The sequence below is a fragment of the Narcine bancroftii genome, chromosome 2 (assembly GCF_036971445.1).
Source record: "Narcine bancroftii isolate sNarBan1 chromosome 2, sNarBan1.hap1, whole genome shotgun sequence".
Taxonomy (NCBI): Eukaryota; Metazoa; Chordata; class Chondrichthyes; order Torpediniformes; family Narcinidae; genus Narcine; species Narcine bancroftii.
The window spans coordinates 118825749-118844959 of NC_091470.1; the positions used below are offsets into that span (position 1 = coordinate 118825749).

General features: G+C 42.5%; 1 long non-coding RNA gene across 1 annotated transcript in view; it reads right to left on the bottom strand.

The window, feature by feature from the left end:
• Positions 1 to 19211, bottom strand: part of LOC138752452 (uncharacterized) — a 75337-nt gene that overhangs the window by 46253 nt on the left and 9873 nt on the right. Inside the window, exon 2 of the long non-coding RNA XR_011350654.1 lies at positions 9238 to 9391. This is a non-coding gene — a long non-coding RNA (uncharacterized lncRNA). The remainder of the gene's footprint in view (positions 1 to 9237; positions 9392 to 19211) is intronic.

Genomic DNA, 19211 nt, shown 5'->3' on the forward strand with positions numbered 1-19211 from the left:
AGTTTTAGTCTAAGAGCTCTATGGACTCTCTCAATCAAGATCTTAGCTTCAAAATTATTCTGTCCAAATATTTCTGATATCTATCCTTGAAAAAAAAACGAATTACATCTTGACCCTCTTTACCTTCAGACTTCCCGACAATTTTAAGATTATTCCTTCTACTGTAATTTTCCAAAATATCAACTTTCTCAAGCAATTTTTCATTCATGGAAACTAAAGTAGTAACTGAATCTTCATTAACATTTGACCTTTCTGCAATACATTGCACTTATTCATGGTCATCTTAAATTTTTTCTTTCAACTTATCAAGCCTTTGTGAAACATTATTTATCAATTTAGTCATATCAATTCTAACTTGTTTTAATTTCTACAATTAAAAATTATTTTCCAGTGCATCTGAAATGTTATCCATTTTCTTGTTACAAGTCTTTTCCTTGCCTGTAAATATCTCTTCTTCTATTCTTGTCTCTTCTTCTTCACTTGCAGAGTCCTCCTCCATGTTAAAAACTTCTCCCTCTTGCTCAGTAGCTGGGGCACAGGAGTGGCCATTTAAGGACTGTGGAGATTCTTTTTCTAACATTTTTTCTTCTGCAGCGTGCATGCACGAGGAGTTTTCCCAACGGCACCATCTTTGCAGAGAGCCACAAGGATAGCTCCAGAGGATGGTCACTCACCAGGGCTGTCCCAGCAGCTCCAGAATTAACTTCAATGGCCTGCTTTGAGGATAAGGTAAGCCTGAATTCTCTCTCCTTTCTGTTTTTCTTTTGGCATGGCTTTTAAAGCTTTTAATTTCTTCAGAGACATATATTTTCTCAATGATGAAATGATCATAAGAAGAGTTTTTATGATTTTAACTTTCCTTAATATGTCTTTTTTTAAATAAATCCCTCAGAAGTCGGCAGGGTACATGGTGATCCTTCACAACAACACATGATGCCTCCGACTTCCTGCTTTTTAACAATACCCACTCCCTGAACCTATTCTGCAGGACCACATCTTCCTTCCTACCAATGAAACTGGCAGCAATGTAGATCACAATTTCTGACTACTTGTCCTCCCGTCTCAGAACATCCTGTATCCTGGACACATCACAAACCCAGGCCAGGGTGGCCACACATAATCCCGGAACCTCCCTTGCACCCACGGAAATGCACATCTGTCCCCGACCACGTTCGCCCTTTCCCACTGCACCTCAGAGCCAATGACCTGGCCACAGCTGCTACCCCCTGATAGGTCAAACCCCCCCCCCCCCTCACTCCAGCAGTATCCCAAATAGCATACATTATTGAATTGTTTTGGTTTGCCCACCTGGTAATCTTGATAGAGTGCAGGACCTGCTGTGGCTTTTCACTGCAGCAGTCTTGGAGGAGCTTGCATTGATGGGACCTCTCCAGTGATTTGAGCAGTCTGTTCCTCCAAGGCGCGCGTGTCTGCGTGACAGGCGTAAGCTTTAGGTGGGGTATGAGACCTTGATTTTCCAGCACTCTTTGGGAAGCCAAAGGCCATGTGATGAATTTCATCGTGAATAAAGATTTAAAGTGAAGGAATTCTTTTTCTAATGACCTCCTGTATAAAACATTTCCATGACATATAAACCTATACTGGCATTGTTCTTCCCATTTTACATGTTTAACTATGAAAAAATCTTGTGGTGAGGAATGGAATCACAATCAAACAAGCTCTCTCATTTCATCACCTAATTCTCCCTTGAGTCAATTCCCTGAGTCATAATGCACACCCCATTGCAGGGAAATCCCTTGCACTTCTGAGCTGTGGCAACGGCCTGCTTTATACAGTCATCAATGCACGCAGAAACGAGGGGAATTTTAAAATGGATCTGTTCCCTCCTGTTTCACATCATTCCAGCAATCAAACACAGCCACAAGAAGTCAAGATGTGCAAGTCAACAAAAATTGAAATAGCATATTATTACCAGAAATGTTTTTAAAAACCCTAGTGTGGAAATGCACATGGATTCACATGAGGGATTCACAAGTTGAGTTGTTTTCCATCTTTCAAACATTGTTTTTTGGCAAGGAAGCATTGAATAAAAAGATGTCTAGATTTGTTAAACTAAGAACTTCTTCTTCTTTCTTCTTTGGCTTGGCTTCGCGGACGAAGATTTATGGAGGGGGTAAAAGTCCACGTCAGCTGCAGGCTCGTTCGTGGCTGACAAGTCCGATGCGGGACAGGCAGACACGGTTGCAGCGGCTGCAGGGGAAAATTGGTTGGTTGGGGTTGGGTGTTGGGTTTTTCCTCCTTTGCCTTTTATCAGTGAGGTGGGCTCTACGGTCTTCTTCAAAGGAGGTTGCTGCCCGCCAAACTGTGAGGCGCCAAGATGCACGGTTTGAGGCGATATCAGCCCACTGGCGGTGGTCAATGTGGCAGGCACCAAGAGATTTCTTTAGGCAGTCCTTGTACCTTTTCTTTGGTGCACCTCTGTCACGGTGGCCAGTGGAGAGCTCGCCATATAACACGATCTTGGGAAGGCGATGGTCCTCCATTCTGGAGACGTGACCCATCTAAGAACTAAATTAGGTGAAAAATAGCTAATTTATCATTATTACTGGTGACTGTGCAAGTCTCTTTATCCTTGGGTGAATTACTCTCCTATTGAAGTTCCTTGGGACCATTGCAGTAAAATACACCTGGGTCTTTCTTTTTGTTCAATCACATCCAGTCCAACACCCCAGAAAGGCTCAAGCCTGAATGCCTTTCTGAGATGACAATTTATCACGTGTCGCAGACAACTGCTTTGGATCTGTTACAAGCTGGCTTAAAAAGAGTATGAGAATTTTTCTTTGTCTGCAGGCAGCATGAGAATGACTCCATTTAGCACTGAATCAGCGCAGAATGCAGAACTTGAAGGAACCAAGAGAAAAAGTCACCTCAAATAAACTAGTCCAGATAAATAAATAAGATATCCCAGTTTCAAACATTACATTAAAAAATATAATAAAAGGAAACACAAATAAAGGTATGATATAATGGGATCTTGACAGAAATCTTCTAACATTATTTTACTTAGCATTTATACTGTTTGAATTCATTGATTTCTTATATCTTCATCTGTCGTCTTTTTCTGATTTCCAATTTATTGTCAGAGTACATACATGACACCACGTACAATCCTGAGATTCCTTTTTCCTGTGGACGAGGCAGAATTACCACTTACTGGTCATGCAAAAAAAAACTGTACACAGTGTAACATGTAAATAAATAAAGAACTGTAAACAGATAATGAATGTAATCAAACTGACTATGCAATACAGAGAGAATTTTAAAAATCAATAAAGGGCACAAGTAAAAGTCCCCTGATTGAGTTTGTCGTTGAGAAGTTCGATGGTGGAGGGGTAGCAGCTGTTCCTAAATCTGGTGGTGTGAGTCTTGTGGCACCTAGATATCTTTCCTGATGGCAGCAATGAGAACAGAGCGTGTGCTGGGCGGTGTGGGTCCTTGATAATTGCTGCTGCTCTCCGACAACAGCGTTCCCTGTAGATGTTCTCGATGGTGGGGAGGGTTTTGCCTGTGATGTCCCGGACTGTGCCAACTACCTTTTGGAGGGCTTTATGCTCAGGGGTATTGGTGTTACCATACCAGACCGTGATGCAGCTGGTCAGCACACTAACATTTACAGTTAGTCTTTGAGTAAATTTGAAGTCTACTAATAATGCACAAGTCAGATAAGAGTTCACAGATTCAAACTCCATTTCAGCCTACATTACAGATGGAAACCATGCCATTATTACGCATGCCACCTTTTAGATCAGAATTCAATGGAGACCATTCCTTCAGTGAGGCCCAACTTAACCCAGACTTCTGAAGAATGGATTTGAATGCACATTCCTTCATCAACCAATTCCATCAAACAAAATTCTGTCCAACCAAGCATTTCTAGCCCATTGCTGGTAATGGTGTTAAATTAACTAATATAAATCTGTTGCTTCAGAAATAATAGGTTGCATGAACTTGAAACTATTCTCAAGAACTAGTGATGAGCCTCAAAATTGCACAAATTAAATAGGAAATCCTGAGTCTGAATCTAAAGGTCATTATACCTATGAGAGTGTGGCTCAGTACAACAGTAATGCCATCTACAAATTTGCTGACAATACCATGGTAGTGGTAGTATAAGGGAAGGGGATGAGTCAGCATACAGGAGGGAGATTGAAAACTTGGCTGAATGGTGCACCAACAACAACCTCGCACTCAAGGTCACCAAAACTAAGGAGCTGATTGTTGACCAGGAAATGAAAACCAGAGGTGTACAATCCAGTGATCACTAGGGGATCAGAGGAGGAGAGAGTGAGCAAATTTAGGTTCTTTGGAGTCACTATTTTGGAGGATCTTTCCTGGACCCAACACACCAATAATATTGTGAAGAAACCACATCAGCACCTCTACTTCCTCAGGAGTTTGTGGAGATTTGGTGTGATGCCAGAAACGCTGGCAGATTTCTACAGAGGTGTGGTGGAAAGTGTGCTGGCGGGCTGCATCATGGTCTGGTATGAAAATATCAATACCCCTAAGCCTAGGATGAAGTCCAGGACATAACAGGGAAAACCTTCCCCGCTATTGAGAACATCTACAGGGAACACTGCAGTTCATCATCAAAGACCCTCACTACCCAGCACACGCTCTATTTTTGCTGCTACCCTCAAGAAAGAGGTATCGGTGCCACAAGACTCGCACCACCAGGTCAGGAACAGCTGCTACCCTTCCACCATCAGACTCCTCAACAGCAAACTCAATCAGGGACTCATTTAAGGACTCTTACTTGTACACTTTATTGATTTTCTTTTGTTCTCTCTGTATTGCACAGTCAGTTTGTTTATATTTGTTATGTGTTTACAGTTCTTTATTTGTTTACATGTTCATGTGTGCACAGTTTATTTTTGCACTACCAATTAGTGGGGATTCTGCCATGCCCACAGGGTAAAAGAATCTCAGGTTTGTATCTGATGTCATGTTTGTACTCCAACAATAAATCTGAAATCTAACAGTCAAGTTACTAACTTACATTCACACAGGAATTGTTGTCCTGTTTGATAAAAGTCATCTTGTACCAGTTGTTGCCTCTCAAATGTCATCTGCTCCTTCCCAAAAATCTGGCTAGTTATAGAAACACAAACACAGTAGGTGCTGGAATCTTGAGCAAAGAAATAACTTCTGGAAGAACTCAGCAGGTCAGAAATGATCAGCCAATATTTCAGGTCTGAACCCTTTACCAAGATTAACATAAGATCAGTGAATTTTTAAATGTTATGAAATTTTAACAATATATACGGTCCTTCCAGCGCATTCAACCCATTCCACCCAAATGTGTCCGATTAACCTACCAACCCTGTATATTTTGGAGGGTAGAAGAAACCGGAGTACCCAGAGAAAACCCACACAGGCCATGGGCAGAACATACAAACTCCTGACAGCGCTGGATTCAAATCCATGTTACCGTCGCTGTAATACCGTTGTGTGAACTGCAATATATTAGACCAGGGCTTCTCAACCTTTTTCTTTCCACTCACATCTCACTTTAAGTATTCCCTATGCCATTAGTGCTCTGTGATTTGTAAGGGATTGCTTAAGGTGGGATGTGGGTGCAAAAAAAAGTTTGAAAACCACTGTTTTAATCGTCCCTCATTGGCTCGTTATGTGCACGGTTTCAGAACTCCAAAGGAAATGGGCCAATGACAATTTTTCTCAAGCAAAATATTTCAGTCACAATTGGGTCTAGAGCAGTGATTCCCTTCCCACTCACATCCCACCTTAAGCAATCCCTTACTAACCACAGAGCACCGATGGCATAGGGATTACTTAAAGTGGGATGTGAGTGGAAAGAAAAGGTTGAGAGCCACTGTATTAAACTGTAAGACCATAAGACCACAAAATATAGGAGCAGAAGGAGGCCACTCCATAATGAGCTGATCCATTCCCCCACTCAGCCCTGCATCCCTGCCTAATATGCCAAATTTGGAGTATTGTGTGCAGTTTTGATCACATAACTACAGGAAAGATATCAATAAGATAGAAAGAGTGCAGAGAAAATTTACTAGGATGTTGTCCAGGCATAAAGAACTGAGTTGCAGGGAGCATAGAGGAATGAGTGGAGATTTGATAGAGGTGCCCAAAATTATGAGTGAAATAGATGGAGCAAGTAGGCTTTTTCCACTGAGGTTAGGTGAGATTTAAAAAACTGAGGACATGGGTGAAAAGGGGAACATAAGGGGGACAGCTTCAAACAGTGTGTGGATCGAGCTGCCAGCTAAGGTGGTGAATGTGGGCTCAATTTTAACATTTAAGAAGAATTTGGACAGATTTGTGGATGGGTGGGGTATGGAGGCCTATGGACTGGGTACAGGTCAGTGGAACTAGGCAGAATAATTGTTCAGCACAGAGGAGAAGGGCCGAAGTGTCTGTTTTTTTTGTGCTTTAATAGTTTATGGTTCTATGGTTCTCCCATAACCTTTGATAACTATCAACCTTTGCCCTGTGTCCTGGCCTCCACAGCCGCCCTTGGCAGCACATTCCAGAGATTCATTACTCTCTGGCCAAAGAAATTCCTCCGCATCTCTGTTTTAAATAGGTGCCTTCATTCTGGAAGTTGTGCCCTCATCTCCTTGACTCATCTACCATGGGCAAACAACATTGCCACATCTACTCTGTCCAGGCCTTTTAACATTCAAAATGTTTCTCTGAGGTCCCCCCTCATTCTTTTGAACTCCAAGGAGTGCAGTCCAAGAGCCGCATGATTCCAGGAATAATTCTTGTGAATCCTCTCTGAACGCTCTCTAATGCCAGCACATCCTTTCTGAAATAATGAGCTCAAAACTGAACCCTGTACTCCATGTGAGGTCTCATGTCAGTGCTTTCTAGAGACTGAACATCACATCCCTGATCTTTTTCCCCCTTCTTCACCCCCAACCTGGGTATCCGAACAAGGACTACCACGTAACTTTGCACCTCCGAATTTTGAATGTTATTATCTGCTTTTTTATTCCTTCCACCCAAGTGCATGAACGTACACTTCCCAACATTGTATTTCATTTGCCACTTCTCCTCATCTAAGTCTCACTGTAGCCTCTCCATTTCCCCCTCACTACTTGCCCCTTCACCTATCATTGCATCATCTGCAAATTTAGCCATGGACCCATTTATTTTGCAATCCAAATCATTAACATACAACGTAAAAAGAAGCAGCCCCTCCGGACACCACTGGTAACTGGTAACCAATCAGATTAGGATCCCTTCATTCCTACTCTCTGTTTCCTGCCCATCAGCCAATGCTCTCCCCATGTTGGTATCTTTCCTGTAATTCCACAAGCTCTCATTTATTTTTGAAGCAGCCTCATGTGCATCACCTTGGAAAGTCCAAATAAATTACATCCACTGCATATACTTGTGGTCTACTCAAAAAATTGCAGTAGGTTTATCAGGCAGGATTTTCCTTAAGGAAACCATGCTGATTTTGGCCTATCTTGTCATGCATCTTTAGGTACTTCATAACCTCATCCTTGACTCCAACACCTTCCCAACCACCGATGTTAGGTTAACATTTCCTTTCTGTTGCCTCCCTCCCTTTTTAAATAGTGGAGTGACCTTTGCAATTTTCCATCCCCTTTATTCCACTGATTTACTGACACATCGGATTTTAGTTTCTCCCTCCCAAACTGGAGGGTGAATTCTATCATTTGATGGTCACCGCCTCCTAAGGGTTCCCTTACCTTCAGCTCCCTTATTAAGTCTGGTTGATTACACAATACCTAATCCAGAATTGCCATTTCCCTGGTCGGTTCAGCCACAAACTGTTCTAAGAAGCCATCTCATAGCCATTCTACAAATTCTCTCTCTTGAGATCCAGTCCCAACCTGGTTTCCCCAATATACTTGCATATTAAAATCCCACCAGACTATCATGATATTGCCCTTCTGACATGCCTTTTCTATATGCTGTTGTAATTTGTTGTCTACATCCCAGCTACTGTTTGGAGGTCTGCATATAACAACCAACAGTGTCTTTTTACCCTTTCCATTTCTTAACTCAATCCACAGTGATTCTATATCCCTGATCCTATGTATCCCTGCTGGCCACAACATCCTACCTGCCAATGTGTAGCTGCACTACAGGGTCATCCACTTTGTTTCTTATGCATTTAAATACAAATCGTTACCCCTCTATTTAGTCCTCTGTGTCCCTGTTGCATTACATCTTATCCCCATGGCTGCAACTTTGCCCTCTCTGCCTGCCCTTCCACACAAACTCCCTCCCAGCTGTACTCGACTTGGCGCCATTCACCTCTTCCTCTGACTCTTCACTTTGATTCCAACCCGCCCCCCCCCACCCCCACAAATCTAGTTTAACCCCCCCCCCCCCCCTTTCCAACAAGATGACCCTGTAGTGCAGCTACACATTCCAGGATATTTGTTCCCCAGGTTCAACACATCCCTCGTGTACAGATTCCCCAGAAAAGGTTCCAACGAACCAAGAACTTGAAACCCTACCCCCTGCTCCATCTCCTCAGCCACACGTTTGTTGGCCCTATCTTCCTGTTCTGACCGTCCCAAGGTCGTGGCACTGGGAATAATCCAGAGATGACCACCTTGGTGTCCCACTCTTCAGCCTCTTTCCCTACTCCCTAAACCTACTTTGCAGGACCTCTACCCCACATCTCTGTCAATATGCACCACCACCTCTGGCTGATCACCATCCCATTTAAAAGTATTCTGCACCCACTCAGAGACGTCCTGAACCCGTGCATGCAGGAGGCCACACGCTCTCCTGGAGACTCTTTTACAGCTGCAGAATCATCTATCTATTCCCCTATCTAGTTCCCTGTGACTATTGGTCTGACTGCTGCCTGACCCAGATAGGTCATCCCACTCAGCAGTATCCAAAGGGGCCTACTTGTTGCTGAGGGGAACGGCCACGCCAGTTTCCTGCACTGATTGTCTAGTCCCCTTCCCTCTCCCAGCTACCTTCCTCTTGCCTCTTAGGTGTGACGGCCTCCTTCTAGCTTCTGTCTATCACCCCCACCCTCCCCACCTCCTGAATGATCCAGAGTTCATCTAACTCCAGCACCCTAACATGGTCTGTAAGGAGCTGCAGCTAGATGCAACTTTTGCAGGTGCAGTCATCAGGGACAATTGTGCAGCCCCAGGTTTCTCACATCCTGCATTTGGAGCAATCCACTGGCCTCGCTGACATCATTACCTTTTCTGTGTTATTATGAACAAATTTTACCTGGCCTTCCTTGTAGCACATCCTCAGCCTCTTCTCGCTGACAACTCTCAAGCCAAAGCCTCTAATTCCCCATTCCTGCATTGGGCCACTCGCACCCTGGGATGCTCGACGCTGGGACACTCCACGCTGGGTTTTTGTGATTTTTAATAATGACCTGGACACAGAAGTAGAGAGATGGGTCAGTAATTCTGCAGATGATTTCATTTTCATTTCTTTCACTTGGTGTGAAATCCACCTTTGTTTTGGTAATTAACTCTTCTGACCCCACACAATTTGCTTACCACCTTGAACATAGTCAGTATGTGACTCAAATACTAATGCAAGCAAAGCATCCACAGGACACCACTCTGTCCCTGTCTGTGAAGTGCTTGAGAATTGAAATCTCTGCAGGGAGTTCAGAGCAGTGACAGGCAATTAATTTGCAGTAACAACATGAATTTGGGAATCGTGCAACTTCAAGGGCAACATACCAGTTAAGTAAAACACAAACCCGATAAGATGAATGTACAGAAAGCTGCAGATTGTAAATCAAACGAGAGAATCTCAAGGCGGGCCGCTTCCTTAGAACCAAAATAACCCTGCTTCAGAGAAACATCGTGGACAATCATTCTGTTCTTGAAACAGCCAAGGAAGAAATGGAGAAATCATCTAGTGTTACTGCTCTAGGTCACCAGCCAATGGTCCGCGAACAAGGCGGCCTGGTTAGCGAAATGCCTTTACAGCACCAGAGATTGGGACTGGGGTTCAAATCCCAGCAAATTGTTTCCTTTCTAAGATCACAGGGGATTATTAAGGAGAAGCCATTTAAAGCAGGCTTATCCTTTATAGGTTCAATTCATGATTTGATTAATTGCTGGGTGCAATCTTGGCCTCTTGTTTAAATTTTATTTTATAAATTCAGACATACAACACAGTAACAGGCCATTTTGTCCCATGAGTCCATGCCACCCATTTTACACCAATTGACCCCTGGTACGTTTTGAACAGTGGAAGGAAACTGGAGCCCCCGGAGGAAAACCCACATAGACATGGGAAGAGCGTGCAAACTCTTCACAGACAGCATGGGATTTGAACCCCAGTCCCAATCTCTGGTGCTGTAAAGGCATTTCGCTAACCAGGCCGCCTTGTTCTGCTCCTTGGCCTTGCGTGTCAGCTGGAAGTTGCTTGATCAATCTGTGGCAGCATTTTGTGAACCCACTCTGTGTCCCAACGCTTCAAATGAAAAGGAACCCTGATAGAGGAGGTAAAGAAGAGAAGGGTTTATGTTTATCCTGAAGGCATACACCGGGAAAAAACAGTGCTTCAGTTCAATGCTTGAGAGAAGGACTTCAAGAGCACGGTACATGCAAGATGTTCATTAAGCAATTTGAACCTTCCCTTGGGGGTATACCTTACTGCATTCTTCCACCATCCACTGATTAACAAACCATCCATCGCGATCAATCAGAATTCATCAGACCCAACAGGACTGTCAGTCTTTCAGCATTACCAAAGCCTAATAGATTATAGTAAAAAAAATCACAGCTTCTGCACATGGACCTGACATAATGTTCTGCAGCATCCACAGGTGTGGATGGCCTGGTGGGGTGGGGGGATGGTACCACCCAGTGGGGTGGGGAGCGGCGGGGAAGTGGGGGCTACTGGGGGTATGCCAGATGGGTGGGGAGCCCAATTGGGGTGTGGTAGCATGGACCGGGGGGGGGGGGGGTAGAGCTGAAGGGAGGGATATTGGAATCAGTCTAGTCGAATTGTGACTCAGTCTAGATGCCCTTAATGAGCCACTTCTTGTCATCGGGGGAGGTGCAGGGAACCACCAGGGGAAGAAAATGCTCAGTGGCGCCCCCTTCACATGGCACTCAGGGTACATGCCATAGCTGCCATACCCTAGATACGCCCAAGCCTCCACTTACGTCGCACATCCTTGCCCAAAAAACAACTTACCCCATTCTGCGCATTCTAGATCCTTTTTCATTTCCTCAGAATTTACCTTTCTCCAGTTTAGAATCTCAACCCAAGGCCCAGACATATCCTTCTCCATAATTAACTTGAAACTAATGGTATTATGATCACTGGACCCAAAATGTTCCCCTACACATATTTCTGTCAACTGTCCTGTCTCGTTCCCTAATAGGAGATCCAGTATTGCACTCTCTCTAGTTGGTGCCTCTATAGATTTATTTAGAAAGCTTTCCTGAACACATTTGACGAACTCCATGCCATCCAGCCCTTTTACAGAATGGGAGTCCCAGTCAATATGTGGAAAATTAAAATTCCCTACTAACATAACCTTATATTTCCTGCAGCTGTCCGCTATCTCTCTCCAGATTTGTTCCTCCAATTCTTTCTGACCATTGGGTGGTCAATAATACAACCCTATGAGTGTGGTCATACCTTTCCCGTTCCTCAGCTCCAGCCATATAGCCTCAGTAGACGAGTCCTCTGGCCTGTTCTGTCTAAACACAGCTCTGATATTTACCATGACAAGCAATGCCACTCCCCCCTCCTTTCATCTCTTCCATTCTATTGTGTCTAAAGCAACAGAAGCCCAGAACATTGAGCTGCCAGTCCTGCCCCTCCTGCAACCACGTTTCACTAATGGCCACAATGTCATAATTCCATGTCAATCCACACTCTAAGCACGTCTGCCTTTCCTACAATACTCCTTGCATTGAAATAGAGGCATCTGAGAACATTTCCACCTCATACAACCCCTTGACTTCTAACAGTCCATGCAATTTTAACATCTTTTCCCTCTTCCTCGCCTCTATCTTCTCTGGCACTTTGGATCCCATCCCCCTGCAAATCTAGTTTAAATCCACCGAAGCAGTACAAGCAAACCTTTCCACAAGGATATTAGTCCCTCTCTAATTCAGATGCAAACCATCCCACCAGAAAAGGTCCCACCTTCCCTGGAAGAGAGTCCAATGATCCAGAAACCTGAAGCCCTCCCTCCTGTACCATGTCTTTAGCCACATTATCTTCCTATTTCTAACCTCACTAGCACGTGGCACAGGTACCAATCCTGAGATCACAACCCTGAAGGTCCCGTCCTTCAACCTTGCACCTAACTCCCTGAACACTCCTTATAGGGCCTCCTCAACCTTCCGTATATAGACCATGACATCTGGCTGCTCACCCTCCCTCCTGAGAATGCTGTGAACTCGATCTGAGATATCTCAGACCCTGGCACCAGGGAGTCATCATACTATTTGGGATACTCGATCACTTACCCGTCCCCTAACTATGGAATCCCCTATCACCAGAGCTCACCCCTTCTCCTCCCTTCCCTTGGAAGATTTACCATTGAAGGTGTCTAATGTTGGCATTTGTGGCTATGATTATGTTGCCCCATACAATAGTACCTTAGAACCTCGAGATAGTGTAACTTGTGCATTTATTTAACTTTCACCATTCAACTTGAAAACAACTGGATCCTCCAACTTGCACCTTCAATCAGCCTGATTTTTTTTCCATTCACTGGGCTCTAAGTTCAATGCATTGAGAGGAGCCCAATGTCAGTGTCAAGTTCTCTGTTGGAAGAAATCAGAGAATCATTTGCTAAATAAATGTTGCCTTCATTCTACCCCAACTGTACATCTCCATCCGAAGAAACCCAATTGTTACACACGGCAATTTGTGGTCTTCCTGTCCTTGTCAGAACTTCCTCACTTCAAGCATTACAGCAGAGCATGAGTAGACAATTTAACTTCAAAGTCTGGTGTGGGACTTAGTCAGGACTCTGATTGGTCATTTCTGGACATGAGAGCATGAGGGGATGTGGGGAATAAGCTGGTAAATGATGCTGAGGTCAATGGTCATCCGCAATTTGTCCATATCTGAGGATGACATGCATGCTGGGGTCAGGAGAGTGAGTCCGAGGAAAGCATCCAGCTCAGATGGAGAACCTGGCCGGGTATTCAAAATCTGTGCTGACCAACTTACCAAGGTATTCAATATCTCACTCCAGCAGAAAATGGTACTCACCTGATTCAAACAGGCATCAATCAAACTCACCCAAGAAGAGTGTAGTGACCTGCCTGAGCCACTATTGAACTGTAGCACTTACATCAACAGTGATGAAGTGCTTTGAAGGACTGGCGATGAAGCAGATCAGTTCTGTCTGAGCGGTGACATGGATCCATTCCAGTTTGCCTACTTCAGTAACAGCTATACAGCGAATGCCATCTCCCTGGCCCTACACAAAGCCCTAGAGCACCTGGACAGCAATGATACATACATCAGGATGCTCTCTATCAACTACATTTTGGCATTTAACACCATAATTTCCTCAAAACTGATCAACAAACTCCAAGACCTGGGACTCAACACCCCACTGTGTAATTGGATCCTGGATTTCCTCACCTCCAGACCACAATCAGTGAGGATACACAAGAACATCTCCTCCACAATCTCCATCAGTATCGGAGCATCACAGGGCTGTGTTCTTAGCCCCCTGCTCCACTCACTTTATACCTATGGTTGTGTGGCTCGGTGCGCCAATAACGCCAACTACACATTTGCCTTTGGTTGTGGGTTGTATAAATAGGGGAGATGAGTCAGCATATGGAATGAAGATTGAAAACATGGCCGAATGGTGCACCAACAACAACCTCGCACTCAATGTCACCAAAACTAAGAAGCTGATTATTGACTTCAGGAAGGGAAAGCCAGAGGTGTACGATCCAGTGATCATTGGGGGATCAGAGGTGGAGGGCAAATTGAAGTTCTTAGGAGTCACTATCTTGGAGGATTTTTCCTGGACCCAACACACCAATGGCATCGTGAAGAAAGCTCGTCAGTGCCTCTACTTCCTCGGGAGTGTGCGGAGGTTCGGTATGACATCAGAAACCATAGCAAATTTCTAATGAGGTGCGGTGGAAAGTGTGCTGACTGGCTGCATCACGGTCTGGTATGGGGACACCAATACCCCTAGCATAAAGCCCTCCAAAGGTAGTGGACATAGCCCAGGACATCACAGGCAAAAACCTCCCCACTATTGACTAGATCTACCAGGAACACTGCTGTTAGAGAGCAGCAGCAATCATCAAGGATCCACACCACCCAGCATACGCTCCATTCTTGCTGCTGCCATCAAGAAAGAGGTGTAGGTGCCACAAGACTCGCAACCACCAGGTTCAGGGACAGCTGCTACCCCTCCACCATCAGACTCCACAAAGACAAACTCATTCAGAGTCTCATTTAAGGACTGGTACTTGTGCACTTTATTGATTTTCCTTTGTTATATTTGTAGTCAGTTTGTTTACGGTTCTTTTCTTTGTTTGTATGTTTACTCTGTGTACAGATTATTTTTTTGCACTACCAATTGGTGGTAATTCTGCCTCGCCTGCAGGTAGAGGAATCTCAGGGTTATATGTGATGCCACATATTTATTCTGACAATAAATCTGAAATCTGATCTCATTGATTGGAGAAGAAGGCTCAAAAGACATATGGATCTCGTCTTCCATTTCCAAAACCCATGCTTTTGCCTTGATCTTTTCATAAGTCTACTGTATGTTTAGCATACCCCATGAGCATAAAGCCCTCCAAAGGTAGTGGTCATAGCCCAGGACATCACAGGCAAAACCCTCCCCACTATTGACTACATCTACTAGGAACACTACTGTTAGAGAGCAGCAGCAAAGGGCATAATATCTTCTGAATGCCTTGGTTAACAATTCATCCTTCAATCTGCATTACTTAAATGCATGTTCATTCTTCTGCTATTTTCAGTGTCTTGGCAGGTGCATTTTGTTATTGCCACTAGAATGATTTGGAATTTTAAGTTGCCAAGACTGCCTGGTTTCTTGCATTTGCCTATCCATTGGGAGATCGTTTTGTTTCCTTCAAGAAGCATCCTGCAGACATACAGAATTTCATTTCTAATTTCAAGTTATTTTTTTTCTGAGCAAATACTGAGCCAGGAATGAAGTCTCCAAATTCATTTTGCCCAGGATACTTGCCGACACCAGTTAGAAGAGATGTCACATCATCAGTTTGACTGGATGAGTATCTGATGCCCAAAGCAAAATGGCAGAAATAACTCTCTCAATTACTTGCTCCGTGAGTTGCAATTCTTTTTATGGTATCTTGCTACGACAACTTCCACTTGACTCAGTATAATATAACATTATTCAAAGAGCACTCTTTGGCCTTATGGATTCCTAACTACACCTGACTTTCCAGATATCCGTGACCATAAAATGAACAAATTTTTTTTCAGTAACAAACTATTCCTTGGCACTTTCTTCAGTTTGCCTTGGATGTTATGTGGTTTGTCCTTTGAGCTCTGAATTTCCTAAGCTTTTAATTATTATGAACGTTCTTAAATTGTTTCTTACTCTTTTTTTTGAAAACTTTATTTATGATTTTAAAATACATAAATATATATATATAAAAAAACAGACTAAAATAAAATAAAATTGACAGAACCACCCTCTCCCCCCACAAAAAAACCCCACAAGAGGAGCAAAAAAAAACATATATCAGTTGATTATTTACATACGCTGTGTGATATTTCAAACTTACAATTAAAAAAATTAAGATACTTCTGAACCCATAAATTCCAAATAAGGCGACCACATCTGAACAAAAAAAGAGTAATTATCATGCAAATTATATGTTTTTTTCTCCATATAAATACTTCAACTCAATGTGCCAGCGGGCTATATTTAATTCCACATTATCTTTCCAAGTAATCGCAATATATTTCCGCGCTACCACTTATGCTAAACAACAAACGCCAACTGAAACTTGCCCAACTCTAAACCAATTAAAGAAACATTATAATCCAACAGAAAAATTAATGGATCCAATGGTAGTTTATTCTTAAATAATTTTTCCAAAAAAACTTTAATTTTTTTCCAAAATGGTTGAACTTTATCACAAAACTAAACTGCATGTACAAATGTTCCAGTATGAAGTCCACACCTAAAACATAAAGCTGAACTACTAAAGCCATATCTTTTTAACTTCTCAGGAGTCAAATACAACTGATGTAAAAAGTTATAATTAACAAAACTATACCTTACATTAAGTAATTTAGTAACACCATCTTGACACACAACTTCCCATTCCTCCTGAGATATATCAAAAGATAAATCTTCTTCCCATTTAATTCTAGATTTGCTTAAATCTGGTTTATTCATCTTATCTTGTAACAAGGCATACATATCTGAAATAAATCCCTTTTTTAATGTATCTAAAATGAAAAGCTCAAACTTTGTTAATTTAGGTAGCATAATTTCTCTTCTAAAATTATCTATCACAAAAGCTTGCACTTGATAATATACAAATAAAGAATTAAGTGGCATCCCAATTTTTTCCCTAAGTCCTAGTAAAGGAAAGAAACTGTCCATCTTCAAAACAATTACACCTTTAGAATCCCAAATCTTTAAATACAAATTATTCATTGATAAAGGAATAACTCTATTCCAGCTAAAGAGATGTGGTGGAGAAAAGGATATAAGTTTACTTTTTGGTACCCTGCTGTGTTGAAAGTTTTCTCTGAGAATTATCAATCTCAATTTTTTGAGAGTGGTCATGATGCATTAATTTTTGCAAATACTTTGCTAGATGTGTGAGTTCAATCCGATCGATGCAATCACCTAAGAGTATCTGAAAAGAGAAATGGGAATGGGAATGGGAAGAAAGGGGAAATGACGCAAAGTCTGCTTGACATTGAAGATCCAGAACAATCCTTGGGACTAGAATCAGTGGGATGAATTTGAATAAGATGATTAATTTTTATGAAATTCAGCTGGGGGTGGGGGAGGGTGGGGGGGTGGGGGAGGGTGGGGGGGTGGGGGAGGGTGGGGGGGTGGGGGAGGGTGGGGGGGTGGGGGGGGGCTGGATGACTCTGATACTTTGCAAAGTCATCTGCCACTAGTGGCATTGTTCACACCCAGTTAATTGGGGATTTACTACAGTTGTAGTTTTAGGGAGGGTTTTTTTATTTTTTTTTTGAGGGGATTTTTTGGTAGTTTTAGAAAAGAGGGTTTTTTTTATTTATGCAAGGAAAGCCTTTTTTATATTGTAATTGCTGTGTGAGTTGTTTTATAGTAAAAGATGGCTAATTTGAATTTTGCGACTTTTAATGTTCAGGGTCTTAATAATCCAATTAAGCGTAAAGGTGTATTAGCATATATTAAAAAGATGAAGGTTGATATTGCCTTTTTACAAGAAACACATTTAACTGAAAAAGAGCACATGAAGTTGTAAAGAGATTGGGTTGGACATGTTGTTGCTTCCTCTTTTAATTCTAAGGCACGAGGCGAAGCGATTCTGGTTCATAAGAAGATACCATTTGAACTGGAGTCATTTTCTGAAACAGCAGGTAGAGTGTTGATGGTGAATTATAAAATTTTCGCAGAGTCATGGAAGTTATTGAGTGTGTACGCACCTAATGTGGATGATGAACGATTTATATCTGAAACTTTTTTGACTTTGAATCAGGCTAATGAAAATATTTTAACTGGAGGAGATTTTAATTGTGTTTTGAACCGGTTGATGGATAAATCTCCAAAAACTATAAAGAAATCTAAGATGGCTGTACAGATGGTATCCTTAATGAAAGACTTGAATTTGGTTGAAATTTGGAGAAGGTTAAAGCCAACAGAAAAATAATTTTCTTTTTCTTCCTCATGGCATGATTCTTTTTCTAGAATAGATTTGTTTTTAGTATTGGCACATCTTCAGGCTCGGATTACTCAAGCTGAATATAAGAGTAGGATTGTGTCCGATCATTCTATGTTATTTATATCTTGTGTTGGTTCTGAAGTTATGGAGATGACTTATCAGTGGAGATTTAATGCAATGTTGTTGAAACAGTCTGCTTTCATTAGCTGCATCAAAGAGCATATTATCTTTTTACAGATAAACACTAATTCAGTACAGAGTAATTTTGTTTTATGGGATGCTTTGAAAGCATACGTAGGAGGTCAAATCATTAATTATTCAGCAAGAGATCACAGGTGACCATGGGTGAAGGCTAAGACAAATGGTCCTAAAAGACATCAGGGTGGTTGAAAACAGGCATCATTGAAGAAAAGCAGAGTGACGGTGGAAGATTGTTTTTCGGACTGGAGGCCCCTGTGATTAGTGGTGTGATTCAGGATTCAGTGCTGGGCCCATTGCTGTTTGTCATCTATAGCAATGATGAAAGTGTACATGATTAGCAGGCTCGCAATGACACTGAAGTGTCTGCTACTGTAGATCATGAAGATGGTTGCCAAAGATTGCAACACAATCTTTATCAGTTGGACAAGTGGGCTGGGCTGAGAAGTAATGATGGAATTTAATGCAGAGGTGCTGCATTTGGGAAATTTTACTTGGGTAGGACCTACACAGTAAATAGTTGGGATGTGGGGAGTGGTCATAAAGGAGAGAGATCTCACATCATACCTTGAAAGTGGTCACATGGAAGGCTGGCTCATGATGGATAAAAGGGCAGCACATTGCCCCAAACTGTACGGCTGTGCCTCTCAGCTGCAGTGACCCAGGTTCTCAGGGTGACTTGCGCGAGCTTCTTCTGGGATCTCTGGTTTCCTCCCAATCCCAAAGACTTGCTGGATTAATTAACCACGATAAATTGGTGCTGGTGGTCTCGGCGAGTGTGGGGAGGGTGGCTGGGAATGGACAGGGAACTTAAGGAGCAACAAGATGAACAGTGAGATTGGGTGGTTGATGTTTGGAGAGGGCTCGGTGGGTCAAGGAGCCTGTTTCCATGCTGTGTCTCAGTGACGGTGTTTGTATAAAGTCAGGATTTATATTTGCAGTGGAGAGGAGACTAAAATAATTATTGAGGACCCTTTCCCTCCATCACATAGTATCACTGACCCACTACCATCAGGAAGGAGGTACAGGAGAATCAAAATCAGGACTGCCAACTGGGAATCTTTCTTCCCGCAGGCTGTGAGATCCTGTAACTGAAAAAATTATTCCAAAATATTTATATTTATCTTATATCACATCTTA